This window comes from Ursus maritimus, unplaced genomic scaffold (assembly GCF_017311325.1).
Source record: "Ursus maritimus isolate PB19 unplaced genomic scaffold, ASM1731132v1 scaffold_7, whole genome shotgun sequence".
Taxonomy (NCBI): domain Eukaryota; kingdom Metazoa; phylum Chordata; class Mammalia; order Carnivora; family Ursidae; genus Ursus; species Ursus maritimus.
In genome coordinates, this window is record NW_024426885.1 from 1,368,640 (window position 1) to 1,392,506 (window position 23,867).

A 23,867-nucleotide genomic window follows, 5' to 3' on the forward strand; every position below is an offset into this window, starting at 1 on the left:
GGTCAGAAACTTGGTGAAAGCTTAGCCAGGAGGGTCCTTGCTGACCCCTGAGCCGTCAGGTGCAGCTGTGGGGCTGGGGCTCCAGGCCAGCGTGGCTTACACACCCATGTCTACACGCGCGAGGGTGGCTGGGAGCCCAGGTGCCCCCCTACCACACGGCCGGTGGTGTGTCCCCAGGGGCATGCCCCAACACGAGGCCACGAGGCTTCCCTACAGGCAGCCAGGCGCCTCCAGCCCCGTGAAGGGGAGGGAGGTGGGCTCTGCCTCCCAGAGGGGATTAGCAGGGGACTACAGACACGTCCGACACCCACACAGTGTGAGCAAGTTCGCATCGTCGACAAGGGTCTCGGCTTGGGTCCACAGCGCGGAGAGCCCAGAGATCAGTAACAAGCATTTACCTTGAAAAGAGGGTCCCCATTGAGGTGGAGGCTTGGCCAGACAGGTTGATCTTGTCAGAGCATAAACGCTTATGCAATTTTTCGTGGATAACAAAGAGGAAACTAAAGAAATTCTACCATAAGCCAAGTTAAATGATAACTAACAAAATGGGGAAAGTACATGTGACTCATATCACAGGTAAAGGACGAATATCCCTAAACTAAAAGAAACTTCCAAAATTGGGGAACCTGGGGGGCTCAGTCGTTAAGTGTCTGCCTTTGGCTCAGGTCATGATCTCAGGGTCCTGGGATCGAGCCCCTTGTCGGGCTCCCTGTTCAGTGGGAAGCCTGCTTCTCTCTCTCCCTCTGCCCCTCGTCCCGTGTGCGTTCGCACACTCTCTCTCTCAAATAAATGAATAAATAAAATCTTAAAAAAAAAAAGAAACTTCCAAAATCAAAGAAGAAGAAGAAAGCCAAACAACCCCAGAGAAAAATGGAAAAAAATGGGCAAACTATATAAACTAGTCACATAAAAAGAAATGCAAATATCCTTTAAATACATGAAAAGACACTCAACTTCCTATGTTCAGAGAAATGCAGGTTATAAAATTACACTGAAATTGCCATCTCTCCCCCATCTGGCAGCCCCCCACGAATCTGACAGCACCTCCAGCTGTGGAGGGAGTATCGCGCTCGCACACTGCTGGCACAGCACACACGGGGTGCACGTGCTGCAGAGGGGACGTGGGGTCCACGGCACGTCACAGACTCGTGTTCCCTTGTCGTCTGGGAATCCCTCCTCTAACAATCACGCCACAGATATGCTGAACCACGCGAAAGCACGTACGCACGAGGCTATCTCAGAGTAAAACTACTTCTAATAGCAAGAGACCGGAAACACCCCAGACGTCCGCGGACAGAGAACGGGCTGCCACACGGGGGAGGACCCCCACCTGCACAAGAGGAAGGGGACAGGCTCTTCGCAGGGACACGGAGGAAGAGCTGAGGCGCAGCATTAAATGAGAAAGAGCAGAACAGGGTCACAGTAGGCTGCGTTTTGCCTAAGATGGGAGAAGGCATATGGAAAGATGTATGCATTTGCTTAAATTATGTTTAAACAGAAATATGAACTAAAAAAAGACTTAGAAAATATTGCCGCCAGCAGAGAGAGAAGAGGATTTAAACACAAGGATGAAGCCACTCTTCCCGGAACACACTCTGAGTTAACTTCTGGTTGTTCTAACCTAGAACGGAAACAGAAAGTCCAAGGAAAACAGAGCAACCCTGAGAAGTAGAAAGTGATGTGAAGGGAGCCTAGTGCGCTGTATCTTGACGGCAAGAAGAAACGCAAAGAAATCGTGACTCTTTTTCGCTAACCACATTGTCGTGATTATCTTGAAACTACCACGCACACAGTAGACCACAGCAAGAAGGAGTCACATCGGTGTTGCTAGGGGCCACGAATTTCAGCCTAAGGAAAAAGAGAAATGTAAAACCAGAGAAATAACCATCTCGTGGTCTTCAGTTTGAATCGAAAATATCAGAATAAAAGGATGAAATGGTTCTCATAGAATTTCTTCTAGTTGATTCTGCTGAAAGTCAGGAAAGTCATGACCAACCCAGCAGCCACGAGCTCCCCCAACACTCAGCTCTGTGGGTCTGTCCCCTCAAAAGACGTGCTGATACCCAACCAGCATGTAAACGTCCTCAACACATGGGTATCGAGGGAGATAGGAACCGAAGCCGCAGGACGCGCGACCGTACACCCACCGGCAAGGCTAAGGCCCAAGAGATCAAATGTTGGCACGGACGCGGAGCCCCTGGAACTTTCGCATCAGACGCATGGCCATTTGGGGGAAAGTTCTGGCAGTTTCTCATGAAAGAAACGATATACCTACTCTATGAGGCCCCCATTCCACTCCTAGGAATTTCTTCACAAGGGAAGATATGGCCGCAAAAAGATTCATAAAGATATGTTTGTCATGGAAAATCATGTAGGCTGTATTACAGGAATCCATTTCCCCAAATGTCCTCCCTAAACCACGCAAGTGATTTCACAGCATCAAACATTCCTCATAAAGCCACACACTAGGCGTTACTTGAATACAGAAAGTACCAAAACCTCAAAGTCACTAGGAGGGAAAGAATAATGCCAGCAGATCCCAGCGCCAGAGCCCCTCACCCGCCCGCCCACCTGCCCCACTGCAGGGAAAGGGAAGGATGCGGCTCACGGGGCCGGGGGACGCGGGGAAGAGGTCAGCCACCCTCCACACACCAGCACCAACGTGTCCGGCCAGCTGCAGGGAGGGGCTCGCAGACCCTGCACCCCAACCCCGAGCCTAACCTTGAGCCCGAGCAGGTGACCCAAGTGACTAAGAGAAAGCCAGGTGAGCTCTGGAAAGTGACCAACTCACTTAACAGAGGCCAGCGTGACATGAAGGCCACAAGGGTCTGAGAGGTCAGCCTTCTAAACACAGAGCTTTGGGGAGAAGGACTGCAGCGAGCGGCCAGTGAGGCGCGAGTGAGGTCTGCTGGTGAAAGCCGCTGCGCCAGTGCTGAGATCCCGTTTTGATGGTGCCTTGTGGTTACGTGAGACGTTAGCACGAGGGGCACCTGGGTGAGGGGCAAACAGAGCTCTGTGCTATTTAGGTGATTTTTCTGTAAGTCTGGAGTTTGTTTAAAATAAATCTTTTAAAAAATAAACACATAAAAAGAGGCTTAATGTCACTAATGGGAAATGCGAATCCAAACCGCAACGCGACACCACCTCACATTTCTCTGTATAAATGGGCAAGGACAGCAGGTGCGGCGAGGCGAGGATGCGGAAAGAGGGCAGACCCCGTGCCCTGCTGGTGGGAACGCGAGAACCGTGGGGAGCTTCCTCTAAACACTAAACATACAATTACCGTGTGGCCCAGTAATTCCACTTTTGGGTGTGCACCCGGGAGAACTGAACGCAGGGTCTCGAAGGAGTATTTGTACACTCGGGTTCCCAGCAGCGTGACTCACGCTACCTAAAGCAGGGAAGCAATCCAAGGGTCGCAGACGGACGAGCGGACAAACACAGCGCGGTCCATCCACACTGGAATGCTCTCCAGCCTTGACAAGGAGAGAAGTCCTGACACGTGCTACAACATGGATGGACCACGAAGACGTCACGCGGAGTGGAATAAGCCAGTCCCAGAAGGACAAATCCCGTCTGACCCCACTCACGTGAGGTCCCTAGAGGAGTCACACCCATGGGCTCAGAAAGCAGGAGGGGGGGTGCCAGGGGCAGGGGCGGAGGGGGACAGAGTTCAGGGTTGCAAGGTGACAAAGTTCTCGAGACGGGCGGTGATGACCTCTAAGCAAAGTGTTCTGCTTAATGCCACCGAATGCACACTTAAATGCGGTTAAAATGGCCAATTTTATGACCCATGAAGCTGACCTCCGTCTCCTGCACATGTTGATGGGTCCCTCGGCTCTGAGGACCAAGCCGCTTTAGCAGCCCAGCCTGTGAGCAAGTGTCCACGGCTGCAGCGGCCTATCCAGCCTGCTCCAGGCCCGCGGGCCCCCAGAGTCCCCTCGCCGGCTTTCCCCAGGCCCTCTGGCTGGCCTGCTCCTCTGTCTCCTGAGCAGCTCCCTCAGACCCCCAGTCAGGGGAGAAGCCAGGTCAGGGGCTCTCGAGGAATTGGGAAATGCCGTGGTGGCTCTGGTCACAGCAGAAACTGAACACGTGCTTTCACAATGGCTTCAGGCACGTCTGACCACTGACCGCTCCCGGAGGGCAAAGACCGAGTCCATCCTTGTTCACTGCCCTCCCCCCTCAAGTGAGGGCCACAGTGCCTGGCCCTGAAGAGTGACTGATAAAGGTTTGACAGGAAGGAAAGTCTGGTGGCATCAAGCCATTGGGTGGGGCCAGGACAGTGCTGACCGAGAGGGTCCCAGTGGTCCCCAGGCACGGCATCGAGTCCGCAGCTCCCATCCCGCGAGCATCCTCCTATGTGCCCAGGCAGGCCTCTGCTGTCCCGCCCTCTCCCGAGAGGTGCATGGCCACGAGGAGATCAGATGTGGGCAGAGTGGGCAAGAGGGAAGGTCTTACATCTCATCTCTTAAAGGGAAAAAATTCAGCTTGACTTTACCTCCTGGCTTATGTACTTGCAGTATTTCATTCTTCTTCCAGGATCTTAACTCAGAGTCAGAGAAAACCAGCCTGGAGAGCAGGAGCCTGGAGCAGGTGTGCGGGAAGTCTCCCTGGAGGCCCGGCTGCTTGCAGGGAGAGCCCCGCCTTCCTCTCTCCCAGGGCCAGTCAAGAACATTCTGCCTGCCTCTGGCCCCTCCCCACCGCTCCCTGCTGAAGACCCCGGAGTCCTGAGGACCTGTGGCCTCCAGGTGCTCCCAGAAAGAAGTGCGTCAGGGCCAACAAAACCCAGCCCCGCTCTCCTCCTGGAACTGTCCTCATTACCCCTGTAATTTTACACCGAGGAGCCCAGCCCAGAAAAGCTTGGATTAGAAACTGCAAACCAGAAAAAAAAAGAAAAAGAAAGAAAGAAAGAAAGAAAGAAAGAAACGAAACGAAACGAAACGAAACTGCAAATCAACAGAATCCCCATTTATAATACAGAAGACTCAATACAAAGAACTTGTGTAATATAGCACAAACTCAGAAGAAATTTCCAGAAGGCTCCGGCACACTGATCACTGGAGGCACAGGCACAGCCACATTAGGAAATAAACAGCCACAGAGCTCCGCAGGGAAGGAAAGGCCATTTAGAGGACCTGCCAAGCGAAGCTGGTAAGGCCTGTTTCTGTTAATTATTTCCAATATTGTAATGATCAATGTGAATGATGGCTGCAGAGGGGCCGTCAAACCAGAGAAGGCAGACGTGGCGCTCCGCCATCCGCCGTGATGGGCGGGTTCAGCCTGGTGGCGGGACTCACAGCTCCACACCCTGCTGCCCTCCCAGGCATGAGTCTGCGCTTTCCGGCTCAGGGTTCCTGAGGGCCTGCGCTCACTTCCCCTGGCAGAACGCGGACGGAGGGGACCCCGGGGACACAGGCTGGCCTGGCCACGCAGGGCAGGGAAGAGGGCAAGGCACACACACCAGGACCCCAAAACCAGTTCTGAGCCTCAGCAGGGCCAGATCCAACCCAAAAGCAATGAGCTTACACAGCAAGCCCGTGAACTGTGTGGGGCTGGGCAGCTACGGCAGGTCAGCAGCCCACCCGCGCCCCAGCCCCCGCGGGCCACGCGGCTCCGCGGAGCCCCTGTTCCAATGTCACCTCTGCCTCCAGTGCTGGGCGCGTACATGGGTGGGCACCGTGGGGCGTTGCTGGAAATGCACACGCACCGTGTGCTTCTCCCCAGCGAGCCCCCTGCACTCCAGCGCCCCAGAGAAGACCCAGGCCGTGGGCTCACGTGACGCGGGGTCCACACCGGCTCGAGGTCCTGAACTGGGACAGCAGCTCCCAGAACCGCCTTCCGTGGCACACGTCCCCCAACTCACGCATGGGTCCTGCCCCGGAGCTGTCCTGCCCTCACCGGTCATGCTCCCTCGCCCACACACCCATGCCCGGCACACCTTGATGCCAACGCGTCTCTAGTTTCCCTGCAACACACCCACGCTGCTCTGTCTGACCGACCGTAAAGCCCTAAAATAAAATACAGACGTGAAGAAAGTTCATGAGGGTTGTTCATGAAGGCCAAGGATTAAATCCAACCCAAAACTCTAGTTGTAAGGAACCGATTAAGAAGAGAGCTAATTATGCAGACACGACAAACCATCTTGTCACTGATTTTTGAAAATACTCATGAATATGACATATAAAATGATTATGGTGTGGTCCGGATTTTGTGTGTGTGGTGGGGGTGCTGTTTTCTGCCCGCGGACAATCAGGAGGAGGCCAGCAGGTGCCTAGATGTGGGGAGCGGAAGAGCACCGGCTCATGGGCTCGGCCACCCTAGCGCAGGGCCGCAGGCCGGGCTGCTGGGACAGCGGGGATGGCTTCTCAGGGCTCCAGGGGCTGGCAGCCCAAGCTCAGGGCGCCTGCGCAGCAGAACTCTGATGGGAGCTGCATTCCAGCCACGTGCTCACACAGCAGACAGACAGACAGAGCGAGCTCTCTGCTGCCTCCTCCGGGAAGGGCACCAATCCCCCACGGGGGCCCCACCCTCGTGACCGCATGCAGCCTTCATCAGCACCCAGAGGGCCACATCCTCATACCAACACACGGGGGCGGGGCTCCAACACACGACTATGGGGACACGGTCTGTCATGATGGCACCTAACCTGGCCCGGTGCCCGGAGGGAGGGCCTCATGCCAGGATCTCCAGGGGATGCAGGCTTCGGTGGGGGGAGGCCCGCGGTTGCTTCCCGGAGTGCACATACATGATGCTGACCCGAGAGGCCTCTTCAGGGGCAATAAGCTGGGGGGTCTCGATCCTTCCCTGAGGTCAGCCACAGCCACGAGCTTTCAGTGGGAAGTCCTGGCAGAGGACAAGGCGCCATCACGCTGCACCGGACCGTGGCACAGCACTGTGACTGCTGACCCTAGGTCCAGGCTGAGCCCTGGAGGAGACAGCCTGCCTCTCGGCCTCACTGGGGACATGGCGAGTGTGGAGGTGGGGTGTTCAGGGCAGAGCTGAGGATGCATCTTGGCCCCAGGGGAGGACCCTTATGTGCCAGGACTAAGAGGCACAGATCCTCATTTGGGACAAGACCCTTCCCCATTTCGGGTCTCGTGCTCCTCACTTCTAGATGAAGCTTTGTGGTGTTGTCATTTCATCCTTTGTAGGATGTGGCCCCAGCTTGGTTCCCCCAGTGGCACCTCTTCTTCCTGCCTCAAGATTGGCCCCCGGGCCTCCTGCAGCCCGTCCCTCCTCTCAACGTCGTGCCCGTGCTCCTGAACGCAGGGAGAGAAATCAGAACAGTGCCTGGCACGGAGCACGGTGAGGTTTTTATCATCACTATTTCCTCTTTTTTATCATTGTGTTTTTTGTTATGCCGCTGTTCACAACCTCATAGATCTTGAGAGTATTGGGAACGCAGAGCACTGGGACTGAAAGCCCCGCCCCTGGACTCACTACCATGATGCCACCAACAGCCCCCAGGGAAAGGTGGACTCTGCAGGCTTCTGGGGCAGCAAGCACGTGGGAGCGGCCGGCTACGGGAACATGCGTGTGGCCCTGGGCGCCTGAACCGCCTGCCATGCTGCCAGCCCCTCCATCCCCCCCGGACCCGGTTCTCAGTGGTCGCTGTCCCTGCCGACAGTAAATGCCACAGTCACGCCTGTGCGAGTCTTTGCAGTACAAATTAAGTTCCAAAGCGATAAGTATGTACAGTGATGCATCTGTTTGCCTGAAAATCCTATTTAGAACTGGAATCCTAACTTCCATCAGCCCCCAACTGAAACGCACCATTATAAAAGTTCCTTCCTCACCATATTCTTTTTGGGAGAAAGCAGGTGTGTCCGGATAAGGAGTAAGACGCCGGGCTGCTATTTGCCTTCCCCACCGTGGCAGGACCCCAACCGGCTCAGGCCTGTTGGTGGCACAGTTCTTTACAGCCACGGAGCAGCCCCAGGTCCAGGCCCTGGAGCCCAAGACGACTGGGCTGGGCAGGGTTCTTGCCTGAAAACACATCAGTGTTCTGCGGACCTATCCAGGAAACACTTCTCAAGGGGACATAATACTCCTTCGTACTGAAGTTTACAAGGAAGAAAGCAGGGCTGTGCGTCATTAATGTTTAGGAAAAAACATTGCAGGCAGTTGCTGAAGCAAGTCTTAATTTATGGGCACAAATCAACCTTCAGAAAGGCAGTGAGGGCCTAGGAGGGTCCCGTGCCCCTCCTCATCCTACACCCTGGCAGACACAGCACCCGGTGCCTTCTCCCCTCCACCCACCCTGAGGTGGTAGGCAGCCCTCTGCATCCGTGAGCAGGCACTCCCGGCACCTGCCGGGGCCCTGCTCCAGCTGGAGCACCCAAGCTGCGCTTCCCGTCTCCTGCTGCTCTGCCAGTCACCACCCCTTTCCCTGTATTTGCAGACAACATGCAACAGAGAGTCTTTAAGGCATTCCTCTCCGCAGGAAGAGAACACCAAACCCAACCTCAGGTGCCGAGCTGGAAGGACCTGCGGACAATCCTGCTTCCCCCAAGAGACAAGGTCAAAGGGACAGGCCGGAGGTGTTTTCTAGGAAAACCGTCCAGGCCGTGCCTCCCCTCTGACTCCTGACCCCGATCAAACCCTTCATTCTGTGGCTTCCGAAATTGTGAGCCTCCAGCAGCTACGCCGCCACCCCCGGAAATAGGAACATCTGAAATTAAAACACTAGACACCAAGGGGGGAGGGGGCGCAGCTCAGTCGGCCATGCGGAAACGCCCAAGTCGCTCGGACCCCTGGACCCGCGAGCACCTGCCCGCCCACCCAGGGCCGGCGTCCCTGTGAGCCCAGAGGCCCGTGCACCTGCAGCCCGCTCCCAGGAGTTCCTGGGGAAATGGGCGCGATTGACACAAGTGGCGGAGGGCCTGCGGGGGTGGCCTGGAGAAGCAGAGAGGACCCCCGCCCCAGGCAGGGGCGGCCCGGCCGCGGACCCCGGTCCGCGAAACGTCGTTCTGCCGTCCCCCCTCCCCCACCACCCCCGGCCACCTCCAGACTCCACCCCGGCCATCCCCGGGCCGCGGACAGGACGAGAGGGCGCTGCCACCCGCCACCCCACCGCGCAGGGCGCCCGGGCCCGGGACGCCCGGTGCCAGGCGCGGGCGCAGCGCAGAGGCCCGGCTCGGCGGCGCGCAGGGGCCGGGGGGCGGCCGGCGGCTGCTCACCGAGGCTCCCCGCGGGCGGCGGGCTCCGGGCGGCGTCCGACGGCCCCGCTCGGCCATCGCAGAGGCGCTGCGGCGGGCGGGGGGCGCGCGTCACCGCGGGCGGGCCCCCCAAACCCAGGCCCTCCCCCGACACTCCCCGCTGCCGCCTCCGGGCGCGGCCCCGCGACACCCCAACCCCACCTCTTCTCCTTCTCTGCCCGTCTCATTCTTGACAAGGGCAGGTTTGCAGTCCAGGAAAACCCGGCGACGATGCTGCTGAAAACACGCCAGGCTGCTGCGCAGGGCGGAGGGAGGGGCAGGTGGAGGCCGGCCGCCGCTGCACCGCGCTGACCGCCACCCACCCGGCGCCGCGGGTCACTCACCCACATCTCGCGCTGCGTATCGGGCCGCCGAGCCGCCCGGAAGAGTTGCACGTGCGTGTTTTAACCATTAACTCCCGGCTTCTGTCTCCGAACGCTGCCTTCCACCGCCCAGATGAGAGGGAAATGCTCTTTGGAGGCTTGCATGGAACAGTCCTATCGGTGCTCCGGATCCAGACCCACAATTCCATCGTGAAGCCGTGGGCTCGGGGGCTGCTGGCCTCAGGGTCCCAGCCCCGCCACTTGTCGGTGCCCTGGGGCTGGGGGTTCACCTGTAAAGTGCCCCCTGTTCAGGGTCCCAGCCCCGCCACTTGTCGGTGCCCTGGGGCTGGGGGTTCACCTGTAAAGTTAACCTGTAAAGTTCACCTGTAAAGTTGCTGGAGGGGTTCACTGAGCTCATAAAAGTGGCAGGTAGGATAAGTATCCAATGAAAACCTATGCACAGGGTAAGATGTCCCCTCAGGGAGGACACTCCTTCTCCCACACTGAGACTTGTAAATCAGCAGATCCCAAAGTTCTGTGCATGGAGAGCAAACGTATTTGCAAGTGGATGATTCCTTGTGCTGGGCAGAGCTGCCAGGCCCCCTTCACCCTCTTCCTGGACCCATGCGCTCTGGCCACAGGAAAGCCAGCACCATTCCTTGATTATTGTCTGAGAACACATTTGATAGCACAGAAACTCAGGGGTGAAGGGTTGTTCTCCCACCGGACACTCTGCGGCACGTTAACAACGGTCCATTCCAACATTCTCTGCTATCTGGGTAACAGACACAGAGTAAGACTTGTGAGCCCCACAGTGTCAGCTCCTTGCTGCACGCCCTTGTTTCCCTGGTCAGGTGGGGGTTAGTGTGAAAGCGAAGAAAGCACTCTGTAAGTCTCCGGATGACATTCCTGGTAGAAACCTGGTGGACTGGATAGAAAACTATCCCCAGGTAAGTCTTGACTGCAATGAGGTCCATTGGAATCCACGTGCCACCGGAGGGCTGGCTGGTCCCGGGGGTGTGCGGCACGGCTCCGTGTTGGTCTCAGCTGCTGAGAGACATATCGGAAGGCATGGCAGCAGGCGTGGTTGGAAAGATGGAGGTCGTCGAGCCCGTGTGGACTCACCCTCGCGCTGCTACTAGCACTTTGTCCATGAACTGTGTGTGCAGGGGAGCAGTTGGTTGACATCTGCGGAATGGGTCTTCTCCGCCTGTCAGCAGGAGCACCTGCTGAGCATGCATGTGGAACACAAGTATTTTCACATCTGAGCCCACTCCAAAAGGTCCATCCACCCACCTGCTCCTTCCCAGACCTCCTTAACCCCATCCTCCAAAGCTGCTGCTTCTCGGTCCCCGGTCATCGTGTAGGCGAACAGCTACCCTTCCAAGGAAAGAGGGGAACCAGACACGCTGCTGGCAAATGCCATTGGGTAGACTTCCCTCTCCATCTCGAACATCCGACAGGTGAGGGACACAGCCAAGTTGGAGAGGACTTATCATGTGCACCCTACCCACAGCCTTGGCTGTTTCCCCCAGAGTGGCCCAAAGGTTCTCCCCTCCTCAAGGCACAAAGGCAGACATTGGCGAGGCGAGTGCCCGAATCCTGGGGAAGCACCGAGCTGGCTCTTTCCTGTGGGGCCGCGGCAAAGGGGCCACCATGAAGTGAGCAATCTTAGACGAGGGAACAGCGTGAGAAAAGTCACTATAACTACAACTTCTCTATACATTTGAACGTTTTTCAAGACCAAAGGTAAGTAAGTATACAAAGATCGTACAAAGTGTAACAACATTTCGTGACATAAACTTGGGCCAGTTCAGTGTCTGTAGCAGCAAATTCAAAACAAAACAAAACATAAAAACATTTCAAACATATATGAGGACTTACCAGGCCAGAAATCTAAATGAAAGTGGAAACTCCGCTACGGTTGGAGAAACAGTCATCAACAGAGAATTCTGGTCTTGGTAAAATGGAGTAAGCATAGCCCCAACCTACACGCCCCCTTCCCTGGCCATTTCTGTTCAAATGAAGCTATAAAATCTGAACAGAAAGCATGGAGTAGCTATTTAAGGATTCTGGAAGGTAAACGGTAGCAGGTAGATCTAGGGGAAAGACTGGAATTTGGGGCACCACCAAACTGGGGGTGAGTTTCTCTTATTTCCCAGCATGGATTAATTCCAGTCCCAAACCTGGAAGTGGGCATGGGCATAAACAGGGAACATTCCAAGAGATGCATTCCAGTTTCAGCTCAAGAAATAGAAGGGCTCTCCTGATGCTTAGTGAGGGGGGAGTACATCCTCCCTCTAACTTTTTCCTTACTTTGTTCTCTCTGCCCCAGCCCCGCATAACCCAGGGTGGTGACAACAACAACAGAGACCACAGAAGCCTAACACTCTAGGGGGGACTATCTCCCTCTCTAACTGGGGGACTTTGTTCCAAAAACAGTTGGGCAAATCCCTGTTGCTTTATGTCCTTCTCCTCCTCCCACAACGCCCAAGATACAGGTGCAGTCATCAGAAGTATGTAACAAGGTGCCTGGGGGGCTCAGTCGGTGAAGCGTCCACCTTCTGCTCAGGTCATGATCCCAGGGTCCTGGGATCGAGTCCTGCATCAGGCTCCCTGCTCAGTGGGGAGTCTGCTTCTCCCTCTCCCTCTGTGCTCTCTCTCAAATAAGTAAAAATCTTAAAAAAAAAAAAAAAAAAGAAGTATGTAACAAAGCTTTCTGGGAAAATGCCCGAAAAGAGAAGCTCCAGGAAGCTGGAAAGTATTGGGGAGACTACAGAAAGGGGTAACTGAGAAAAGTGATTTGAGAAAGTTGTGTGTGATGTCCTGGCATCAGCTCTGGGCTGCACAGGCACGCATGTGGCCCTAATCAGCCTACCACAGACTGCAAGAGGGCACAATGGCCACTGCCTAGGTCCCACTGGGTGGTGCACCCAAAGGACAGACTCGAATAGCACCGCACAGGTCGGATGGAGCATTCAGCATGAACTCAAGTGCGTCACACACCTAATACAATGAAATATATCGACATTCTCCGTAACTCAGAAAGTCCCAGGGTCTCACAGCATAGCATTCAATATGTGCAGGATACAATCCAAAATTACCCAGCAAACAAAGGACCATGAAAATCCCAACTGTAATGTAAAGAGTTAACAGTCACCAATGCTGAACAACAGACCTTGTGATTATCTGACGAGGCAAGTACTATAGAAAGGCTGCAACCAATAACAGTAAACACTCTTGAGAAAGTGGAAAGCCAAGAAGCAGAAAATATTGGGGCGCCTGGGTGGCTCATTCAGTTAAGCGTCTGACTCTTGGTTTCAGCACAGGTCATGATCTCTGGGCATCGTGGGATCCAGCCCCAAGTCAGGATCCTTGCTCAGCGTGGAGTCTGCTGGAGATTCTCTCTCTTTCCCTCTCCCTTTCCCTCTTCTTCCCCGTCTGCACCTCCCCTCTCCACCCCCTCTAAAATAAATAAATAAAAACTTAAAAAAAAAAAGAAATAGAAAATATAAAGAAGAATCAACTGGAAATATTACAGCTAAAAAAATATAATAACCAAAATAAAAACCTCACTAGAGAGACTCAATAGTGGAATGAAGATGACTGAGGAAAGAGGCAATGAACTCGAAACAGAGCGATAGAAATGATTCACTTGTATTACAGAGAGGAAAAGAAGATTGAAAAACAAATGAACAGAGACTCCAGGACCTGGCACAATACTGGAAGGGCTCACATTTTTGTTATCAAACTCCTGGAAAAAGAGGAAAGTGTGGTTAAGAAAAAATATTTGAAGAAATAATGGCTGAAAACTTGCCCAATTTGGTAACTAAGACAAAAAAATATATATCCTGAAAGCAGCCCAGGGAAAATGATGCATTGTGTATAAGAAAATAATTTGGGGGCACCTGGGTGGCTCAGTAGTTAAGCATCTGCCTTTGGCTCAGGTCATGATCCCAGGGTCCTGGGATCGAGCCCCGCATCAGGCTCCCTGTTCAGTGGGAAGCCTGCTTCTTCCTCTCCCACTCCCCCTACTTGTGTTCCCTCTCTTGCTGGCTGTCTCTCTCTCTGTCAAATAAATAAATAAAATCTTAAAAAAAAAAAAAGAATAAGGGGTTCAAGTCATCAGGGAGATACATGAATTTTAAATGTGTATGCATGTAATAACTTAGGTCTAAAAGATATGAAACAGGGCGCCTGGGTGGCTCAGTAGGTGAAGCGTCTGCCTTCAGCTCAGGTCATGACCCCAGGGTCCTGTGATCAATCCCCACATTGGGGTCCCTGCTTGACAGGGAGCCTGCTTCTCCCTCTCTCTCTGCCCTTCTCCCTGCTTGTGCTCCCTCTTGCTCTCTCTCTATCTCTAATGAATAAATAAAAAATCTTTTAAAAAAATTAAAATAAAAATTAAAGAAATAGAAAAATACATAACCAAGTGGAAGGAAATAATATTTCTGTCTCAATAATTATTCGAATAAACAGAAAATTAAGCCATAAGTTTATAAAAAATTTGAACAACCCCATTAACAAACTTGATCTAACAGTCATCTGTACAAGACTGTATTCAAAAACACACAATATTTTCAAGCCCAAGTGGTTCTGGGCAAGTCTCAAAAAATTTCCAAGAATTAAAATCATACAGAGTATATTCTCTGAGCATGCCATTAAGCTGGAAATCAATAACAAAAAGATAACTAGAAAATAGCCCTATGTTTGGAAATTAATAAATGCACTTCTAAATAATTCATTTTGGTCAAAGGATAAACCATGATAAAAATCAGAAGATTCTTTTAAATAAGCAAAGGTGAAAATACTAAATATAAAATTTATGGAATGCAGCTAAAGTATACTTGGTGTTTTTATGTCTGGGTGAATACAGCAGTGGAAAACAGTGGAAAGGAAGCAGACAAGCATCTACCTCTGGAATCTAGAAAAATGACAAACCCAGGCAAAATGAATAATAGGAGAAACTAATAAATATAAGGCAGAACGTGATGAAATGAGGGAAACATATGACAGAGAGGATAAACTAAGCCAAAATGGGTTCTCTGAAAATACCCATATAATTCACAAGCTTCTGACAGATTTACAAAAATCCTTCAGATATTAAAATAATAAGAATATGTAAATAAATTCTATGCCAATAAATTTGAAATTTGAAATGAAATGTACAAATTCCTAGAAATGTAGCAAAATTAACTCAGAAAAATGTGACTTTAAAAAAATTCCCCTAAATAAAATTCTAAGCACAGATGGCTTTATTGGCAGTTTTCACCAAATGTGCAAGGAACAAAAGATAAAATCTGATACAAACTCCTCCAGATAATAGAAAAATGGGTAAAAATCCCCAACTTAAGAACAGTATGAGAAAAAAGGAGTCATCGGTCAATCTTACATTAGTAAATGTGCAATTAGTAAATGTGAGTGGGAAAATAAATGCAGGAAAATTAGCAGATAAAATTCAACATTGATTCACAATTTTTTAAAAAATCTAAGCAAATTTGGAATTGAGATGAATTTCTCAAATCTGGTGAAGGGTATCTTCTTAAAAAAAGGAAAACAAAACTACACCCAAGATCATCCTGGTGAAATGACAGTTCATCCTGCTTGATGAAAATGTCCATGAGACCAGGACTAAGACACACATGCCCACAATCATGATTTTTATTCTACATTGTACTTGGGGCCCTAGACATCATCGTAATGCAACAGCAACACAACCAAATGGCTATAGATTGAAAAAGAAAGAAGAAACTATTATTATTTGCAGATGATGTCATTGTACATGTAGGAAATCTAAAAGTCTTCACAGATAAGAATTAATAAAAGAGCTTAGCTGAATTAAAATCTATCCACAAAAATCATTTAGAAGAAAAAATTTTAAAAACAAAAAAGAAACCGTTTATAATGGCATAAAAATTGTAAGATCTATGGATACAATTATGAAAATGTATTGAGAGATGTTAAAGAAAATGTAAATAATGTAGAGTTATGCTATGTTCTTCGCCTGGAAAACAACTATGGTAAAGAAGTCAATTCTCCTCAAAGTGAGCTTAAAGGGTAATACAATCGCAATGAGAATCCCAGCGGTGTGTGTATTCATTATTTATCACTACGTAATAAATGACCCCAAAACTTAGAGGAAAACAATACACCTTTATTTATTTCACAATATTTGTGGTCAAGAACCTGGGCACAGCTTAGGCGGGCCCTCCTTTTCAGGTTCTCTCACAGGACTACATAAAAGTTTTGGAGAGGCTGCTGGCTGTGCTTTTCTCTCAGGCTGTTAGACTTGGGGCCTCATCTCTCACCTCCTTGCCAAAAAGACTTCTCCAGCAGACAGTCCCGGCATGGCAGTCTGCTTCATCAGAGCCAGCTCACGAGAAGAGAGTGTGCGAGATGGAAGTCACAGTCTTGTAGGGCCTCATCTCAAAGCTAGCAACCCCCAGCTGTCCGTACTCTGTTCACAAGACACAAGTCACCAGGTCCCGTCCACACCCACAGCAAGTTTCCACAGGCAGGCACATGTATCTCTGAGTGAAATGGAAATGTGAGAAATGCTAGAAGTGAAAAATACATCAAAGATCAACTAGTTTGTGATACTATCAACAGACTGAATGAAGAAGAAAAGACTGGTGAAGTCGAAGACATATCAGTAGAATCATCTGCACTGGAGCACCAAGAAAACATAAATAGAAAATCCTACCCGAGATGTATGGAAAATATCAAACTGTAACGCGTGCAAGGTATACAGCTGGAGACCCAGAAGGAGAAGAGAAAGCGAACAGGGCAGAATAAATACTTGAAGAGGTAATAGCTGAAAATATCCCAAATTAATGAAAGATATTGACCACAGATCCGGGAAGCTCAGAGACCTCCGAGGAGGATAAATACAGGAAAGCACACCTAGGCACATCATAATCAAGCTGAAAACAAAGACAAGAACAATCTCGAAAGTAAACACAACGTATTCAACAGAACAAAAAAAGAACAAGGCCTACGTTTTATCAGAAGTGATACAAGACTGAAGACAATGGAACAACAGCTTTAAAATGCTGGTGGACAAGCCTGTCAACTTAGAATTCTGTATGCAACAAAAACATCCTTCTGCGATTTGATGCAAGAGACCTTTTCAGATAGATGAGGGCTGAAAGAACGTGTCCCCAGCAGACACACCCTACACACGCGTGCACACTCACACACAGACACACATGCTGAGAGAGGTTCTGTGGGAAGGAGACATGATGAGACCAGATAGAATCTTCATTCTTTAGGAAGGAATAGGTAACACCAGAAATGGTAACTAGTTTAAGTATATTGGTAAATATAAAGGATCTTCAAAAATTATACATATAACATGCAGCATTACATCTTCTTAAAGACCCTGACTGTTTAAAACAATAATGTCCTGGAAGGTTTATGTCACTTATACAAGTAAAATATGGGACATGCTTGCACGAAGATGAGGGCCTAGAAATGAAAGAACAGAATTCTAAGCTTCTTGCCATTTTCCTTGTTAAATAATATGCTGTTTCTGATAAGTTTTTGATAATTTAAAGGTGTATCCTATCCTCTAGATGAACTTCTGAAGTCATACACAGTCACAGAGCAGGTAGGAAAGAAAAGAAGAGGATCAAAGAACCAAGGAGCAAATGAGAACAGTGAAAACCCAGTACAGAGATGGTTGAGTCCAAACACGTGACTAGTAAAATAAATGTAAATGCACTGAATATTGCAACTAAAAGAGATCGTTAGAGTCGGGTAAAAAGTAAGATCAAACGACATGCTATTTACACGAAAAAGATACAGACAGGTTGAGAGTAAAAGGAGAAATAGGGGAGGGGCGCCTGGGTGGCACAGCGGTTAAGCGTCTGCCTTCGGCTCAGGGCGTGATCCCGGCGTTACGGGATCGAGCCCCACATCAGGCTCCTCCACTATGAGCCTGCTTCTTCCTCTCCCGCTCCCCCTGCTTGTGTTCCCTCTCTTGCTGGCTGTCTCTGTCTCTGTCACATAAATAATAAATAAAATCTTTAAAAAAAAAAAAAAAAGGAGAAATAGGGGAAAACATCCAATCTCGATCCTGGCGTGTCTATACTAACTTCAGACAAAGTGGGCTTCAAGACAAGTAGTATTACCAGGGATAAAAATGGGTATTTGGGAATGATGAAAAGGTCAATTAATCATGAAGACATCACAGTCTTAAATGTATACACGTCCAAGAGCAAATCTCGCAACTACGCGGAGCAAACATGGGCAGAGCTAAAGGAAAACAAAAACCCACACCAGAGACTCCACCAGCCTGTCATGCCAGTTACGGACGCATGGACAGGACAGCGTGAGGACGCAGGCTCTAACGACACTATCGCGCAACTCACCCGTCACTAAAACCAGCGGGATCCACGCTCTTCCTACACACACCGGGGACATTCCCCAGGATCTCCCATACGCTGAGCCATCAAACAAATCTCCAGAAACTTTGGAACACTGACGTCATAAAGAGTATGTTCTCTGACCACATGGCATTAAATTCATAAACACGTAGATTTTTTTTAAAACATTTTATTTATTTATTTGACAGAGACAGCCAGCGAGAGAGGGAACACAAGCAGGGGGAGTGGGAGAGGAAGAAGCAGGCTCATAGTGGAGGAGCCTGATGTGGGGCTCGATCCCACAATGCCGGGATCACGCCCTGAGCCGAAGGCAGACGCTTAACGACTGAGCCATCCAGGCGCCCCACACATAGATTTCTATCAAGTGAAGTGCGGTATCTAGAAAATCCCAAATACCTGGGAACTAAACAACACACTTCTAAATGATGCGTGGATCAGAAAGGAAATCACAAGAGAAATGAGAAACTGCTTTAAACTGAACGATAATGAAAACACTAGATGGCAAAACTTGTGCGTACCAGTAAACACTCCTGAGGGAAAGTTACGGCTGGAAATGCTTATGCTGGAAAGAGAAGGTGCCTCATGCCTCTAGAAGTAGAGGAGCAAATTAAAACCGAAGAACAGAGAAGGAAACCATCAAGGCAGGAGACGTCAGTAGAATAGAAAACAAACAATGGAGAAAATTGAGAAAACCAAAAATTGGTTCTCTGAAAAACAAGAACAATCATAACGCCCAGCAGACGTCACCGAAAGACACTGTTGAGAAAATATATGGGAAGACGGATTAGAAGAGAGCGTTCGCATTCCATGTACCAAAGAGGGAAAACAACTCAATAAAACCATGAACAGAGTTAGGGGCTCCTGGGTGGCTCAGTCGTGACGCGTCTGCCTGCGGCTCACGCCATAGTCCCACGGCCCTGGGATCGAGCCCCACGTCGGGCTCCCTGCTCAGCGGGACCCTACTTGAGACTCTCCCTCTGCCCCTCCCTCCGCTTGTGCTCTCTCTCTCAAGTAAATAAATAAAATATCTTTTTAAAAAAAACCATGAGCAGATTTGAACGGACAGTTTCCCAGAGGAGCCCTGAGTAGCCAAGAAGGGCCTGGAAATATGCTCCCCAGAGAAGGCACCGGAGAAGCGGTTTAAAATACGGTCAACAGGGGCGCCTGGGTAGCGCAGTCGTTAAAGCGTCTGCCTTCGGCTCAGGGTGTGATCCTGGTGTTCTGGGATCGAGTCCCACATCAGGCTCCTCTGCTGGGAGCCTGCTTCTTCCTCTCCCACTCCCCCTGCCTGTGTACCCTCTCTCGCTGGCTGTCTCTCTGCCACATAAATAAATAAAATTTTTAAAAAATAAAAATAAAAAATAAAATAAAATACGGTCAACGAACAGCCGCACCCACTCGGCCCAAGTCAGAGGCATTGGCAGCTCCCCATCCTGGGGACGGTGAGGCGCGACGGGACCCTCGCACGTGGTGCTGGGAGCACAAAACGCGACTGCGGCTTTGAAAAACGGGCAGCTTCTTGAAGAGTGAAGTGTGCCTGTCCTTTGAGGCAGCATTCCCGGTTTTCGGTGTCTACTCTCCAGGGAGCTTGCCCCCAGCCTGGCGTCCCAGGCCAGCACGTGAGTAAGCACCTGCACCCCGAGTCCACCCAGGGTTCTGCTGACGCGGGCCACACGGCGCGGAGGGTGCTGGCACCATTCGCACCCCGTCTAGAACGCGCTGGCTCCGTGGCAATCGGCCAGGTGAGGGGGTCTCAGAGGAGTGTGGGCCACAGGGTGTCGGCCTCAGTCTACACCGCTTCGGCTGTTCGTGGGAGATCCACGGACGTCCCTATTTGTGAATCACTGCACAGAAGTTTTCTTAAGAAGCAAGACTGGGCACCTGCTGATATGGTCCACTGTGTCCACCCTGGGTTCTCCCCAGGTCACGGAAGCCCTTCGCCTTTCACATCACATGACATGCAGACCTGAGCCCGCGGAACTCTGTTCACGTACGTACAGGGCCAGGCGAGCGCAGAGAGAAGCTGAACTGTTCACAGTCCGAATCGGGGCGGCGTTGCCTTTGGGGGCTGCGGGGACGGGGAGGACACGCAGGAGGCTGCCGCGGGGCCCACGGGCTCTCTCCCAACTCGGGCAGCGGCCACAGCGTATTTATTTTATAATTATTCTTCCAGCCGCACCTGTGTGTTCCATAGACTTTTCCATATTACATTAACTATCTCGGTTTCCAAAATACCAACAGAACACCAGAAACCTTCCACATTAGGGAAGAATCACGAGAAAGGAGGGAATTCCCTCACCTTCCAGAGGCTCAAGCCGAGGCCTGGAGGGCGGGCTTGGAGTGCCCGCAGCACAGGCCGGCGCTCAGCCGTCCCAGCAGAGAGCTCTCCCAATGCAGCAAGCATGGTCTGTCCGCACGGAGAATTCGCCTGCTGAAACCCATTACAGAGCAAAGGCCGGCATCTTTTAAGACCAAGAACCAGTGTTTAAGGGAGAAGAGAGAAAACAAGGAAGCCTCCGGGACAATTCAGGGAATTGACCTCGCTGTCAGGAGGTATCGGCTTTCGGTAATCTGGGGATTATCCCGAGCTTTCCATTCCCCTGGGGGCCACGGGCGCACGACAGCGGGGCGAGGCGGCTGAGGGGTCCGAGGCTTGGGTTGGGTTCGGACTGAAAGCAGGCCTGAGGCTGTGAGCCAAGTGTACTGCTCATGACGCTCTCCCTGCCGGGCCCTCCCCCCTCTGCCCTACCCCGCGGCCTCCGTCCTGGTCGGCTCCTCCAGGAGGCAGGGAGGATGGCACCGCAGCCCCCAGACACCCACCGCTCAGCAACACCAGCACCACGCCTGCTCCTCTTTCCCATGGATCCCAGGACGGCGCCTGCCAACCACGCCTGAACCACTCGGGCAGACAGCGTTTCCAGAGGAAAACCAAGGAAGAGGCTGCCAAACCCGGCAAGAACGCCGCCGGGCGGGCCGAGACTACGGATGTCCACTTGGGGATGGCGTGAGAGAAGAGCCACACACAGGTTCCCGGGTCTGCTCAGTGGCCCTGAGTGACCCTCTTCTCAGTGTCCGTCACTGTCATTAACACAGACGACAGTGGACATCATCAGCCCCCTGGGCGCCCCGCCCCCGCATCACCACCAGGCCCCTTCCAGAGCGAGAACACCTAGAGAAAAATAAATGCAGGGTAAGGCAGGTCAGAACATTCCAGCAATAGCAGCAGGGAGAGGAGCTTTCTATCACATATAAGGAGGGCATGTGACCTAATAAGGTCAGTTTGAGAGAGATAGCCATGGAGGTCTCTGGAGAGAGAGCATTCCCACCAGGGAACAGCGAACAACAGGCCCCGCGTGAGAGCACGCTGCCGGTGTGACGGGGCTGCCGCGGCCCAGTCAAGCCAGCACTTGCCAGCGTAACGGAGATACACGGCGGGACCATGCAGAGGGTGGGTTCAGTGGCCAAACATCCCAGACCACCAGCAGGACCATGGCAAGGGATGGGCTGCGGGCTCCCTTCCGGCCGCCCACATGCCCCCAGTCCCTCTCAGTTTTGACCCTGCCCATCCATCACAAACCCCCTCTTCCCCTCCCCTCCCCGTCTCATTTCCCCATCATCTGTGCCCTGGAAGGAAGGGGTCTCAAAGTCCCCGGCCCATGCTGACGGCGGGCGTGCGGCTCCTGCCAGCCTGTTTGTCCTGCAGTCCTTCCAGCGTGGTGCGTTCGATCCCTGCGTGGGCCACAAACCTGCAGGCTTCCCGATCCTCTCTTTCTCACGCCTGATCCCAACCCGGCAACAGCTGCTGCGGCTCGCTCTCACCGCGACTCTACCTTCTGATGGAAAGGTTCCAGCTTTCCCACCCCCGCCCCACCCAGGACAGCCCAGCGTCCGGCATTCTTGCCCTCCCTCAGCAGCCCCCAGAGCTCGGCCCTAGCCTGTGGGCAGTTCACTCCCGCCGCGGCCGGTCTCCGCTCCCTCTCTGCCGGGTCTCCGCTCCCTCTCTGCCGGTATCCACGCCCCAGCCACACGGGATCCCTGCTGCTGGCCCGGCGCCTGGCTGGCCCCTCCCTGTCTGCTGCAGCTGCTGCAGGGCCCGGTCCCCTTGGAGGACACTCCTCTGCTGCACAGCCTGGTCCCCTTGGAGGACACTCCTCCCTTCCTCCCTCGCTTCCTTGAAGACTGTGAAGACATCACCCCCAGCAGCCCTCCCTACACAGACCAGGTGAGACAGCAACCCTCCCCCAGTCTGTGTCCAACTACACTTTTTCTCCCTTATGTGAACTGACCTCTGAGATGACATGCCATTCGAGCACCTGTCTCGTGTGTCTCTCCCACTAGAACCCAGAATTCACAAGGACACAGACCATCCTCCTTGCTCTGCCTCATACCATCGTCCCAGCCCAAAGCAGTGCCTGTCGCCTAGCAGGCTCCATACAGATGCACGAGAGGACCATGACCGACGCCTGCCCCCTTCTTTCTCCAGTCCCTCTGGACACCACCTTAGTCCTTTGGCATGACCTTCTAAAAACACAAATCTCATAGCGCCCATCCCCTGTTTATAAGCCATCAGCCAGCATCGAAAGCATCTCATTGTCCTCAGGTGGAGCCCAAAATGCTCCATGTGGCCACAAGACTCTACAACGTGCCCTCTTCTTATCTCCCCCAACTTGTCTTTAGCACCCTCTTCTGTTTGCTTATTTTGTTTCATGATGAACAGGTATCTTTTCCCCAAATCCTCCTACTTCCTGTGCCTCAGGACCTTTGAACATGTTCTTCATAGTTGGGAGAAACACTTTTTCTTCTGTTTTTGACTCCAAGTTACTTTCTCAAGGAACCTTTGAAGGAAGGATGAAGGGATGGATGAATAAATAGATAAACAAATGGATGGATGGAAGGAAGGAAGGGTGGAAGGATGGATGGATGGACAGATGGATGGACGGATGGTTGACTAGATGGATGAATGGATGGATGGAGGGATGGAGGGATGGAGGGATGGATGGATGGATGGAAGGAAGGAGGGATGAATAGATAGATGGATGAATGGATGGAGGAATGGAGGGAGGAATGGAGGGATGGATGAGTAGATGAATAAATGAAGTGGACCTTCATTGCATTCATTTCTTGCAAATGCCAGCATTGTTTCTGGATTAGGTTTCTTGGAAAGATGCGCACGCCCTAAAAGTCAGGTAACCAGAGGTGTCCACAGAGGTAATGGCTTCCAACAACCACCTGAGCCTAGCTCAGTAGCCCAGACCTGCTGTTGTAACCTTGCCCCCACCAGCGTCCTCTCCAACGACGCTGCTGAGGGGCACATTCCCTCGTCCTAAGTGGCAGACGCTGGCACGGTGGCTTAGCGGTTCCGTGCATCGGCTCAGGAGCCCGTGACCGAGGTCCCAAGTCCAGCTCTGCCGTTTCCTCTTGGTCACCAGGACACTCACCCCCACGGTGCCTTGATTCCTCACCTGCAAAATGGAGGTCAGCCGTCTTCATGAAGGACAGACGCGCCCACGCTGGGCTGTTGTCCTGTTGTTACGGCCAATACCAAATCTCTTTGGCATAAAAATCAGGACTTGATTAAACTGGCCCGAACCGTCCCAGCTTCTGATATGGAAGGAACGCGTGTGCTGCCCCTCCTCCAATGCCTATGTTGAAACCCTCCTCCCCTGGGTGATGGCTTTAGGGGCTGGGGACTTTGGGAGGTCACTCGGGGCAGAGGTCATGAGGGTGGGGCCCGTGATGGGACTCGAGGCCAATCAGCATCAGAGAGAGCGGCTTCCTTCTCTCTCCACCCTGAGGGACTCAGCGAGAAGTCAGCACTCTGCAGCAGGAAGGGCCCCCCAGGACCCGACCTCCAGCCTCCGGGGCTGGGGGAAACCAGTCGCTTAGGCCGCCTACTCCGTGATGATCTGTTACAGGCGCCTGGGCTGACAGACGCGTCTCTTCCGTGGTTGCGCACGGGT

General features: G+C 52.1%; 1 protein-coding gene across 1 annotated transcript in view; it reads right to left on the bottom strand.

Annotated features, from left to right (window-relative positions):
- Positions 1-9,251, bottom strand: part of JAKMIP3 (Janus kinase and microtubule interacting protein 3) — a 97,740-nt gene extending 88,489 nt beyond the window's left edge. Inside the window, exon 1 of the mRNA XM_040624572.1 lies at positions 9,180-9,251. The gene's annotated coding sequence lies outside the window, so the exon portion shown is untranslated. The remainder of the gene's footprint in view (positions 1-9,179) is intronic.
- Between the last annotated feature and the right edge of the window lie 14,616 nt (positions 9,252-23,867).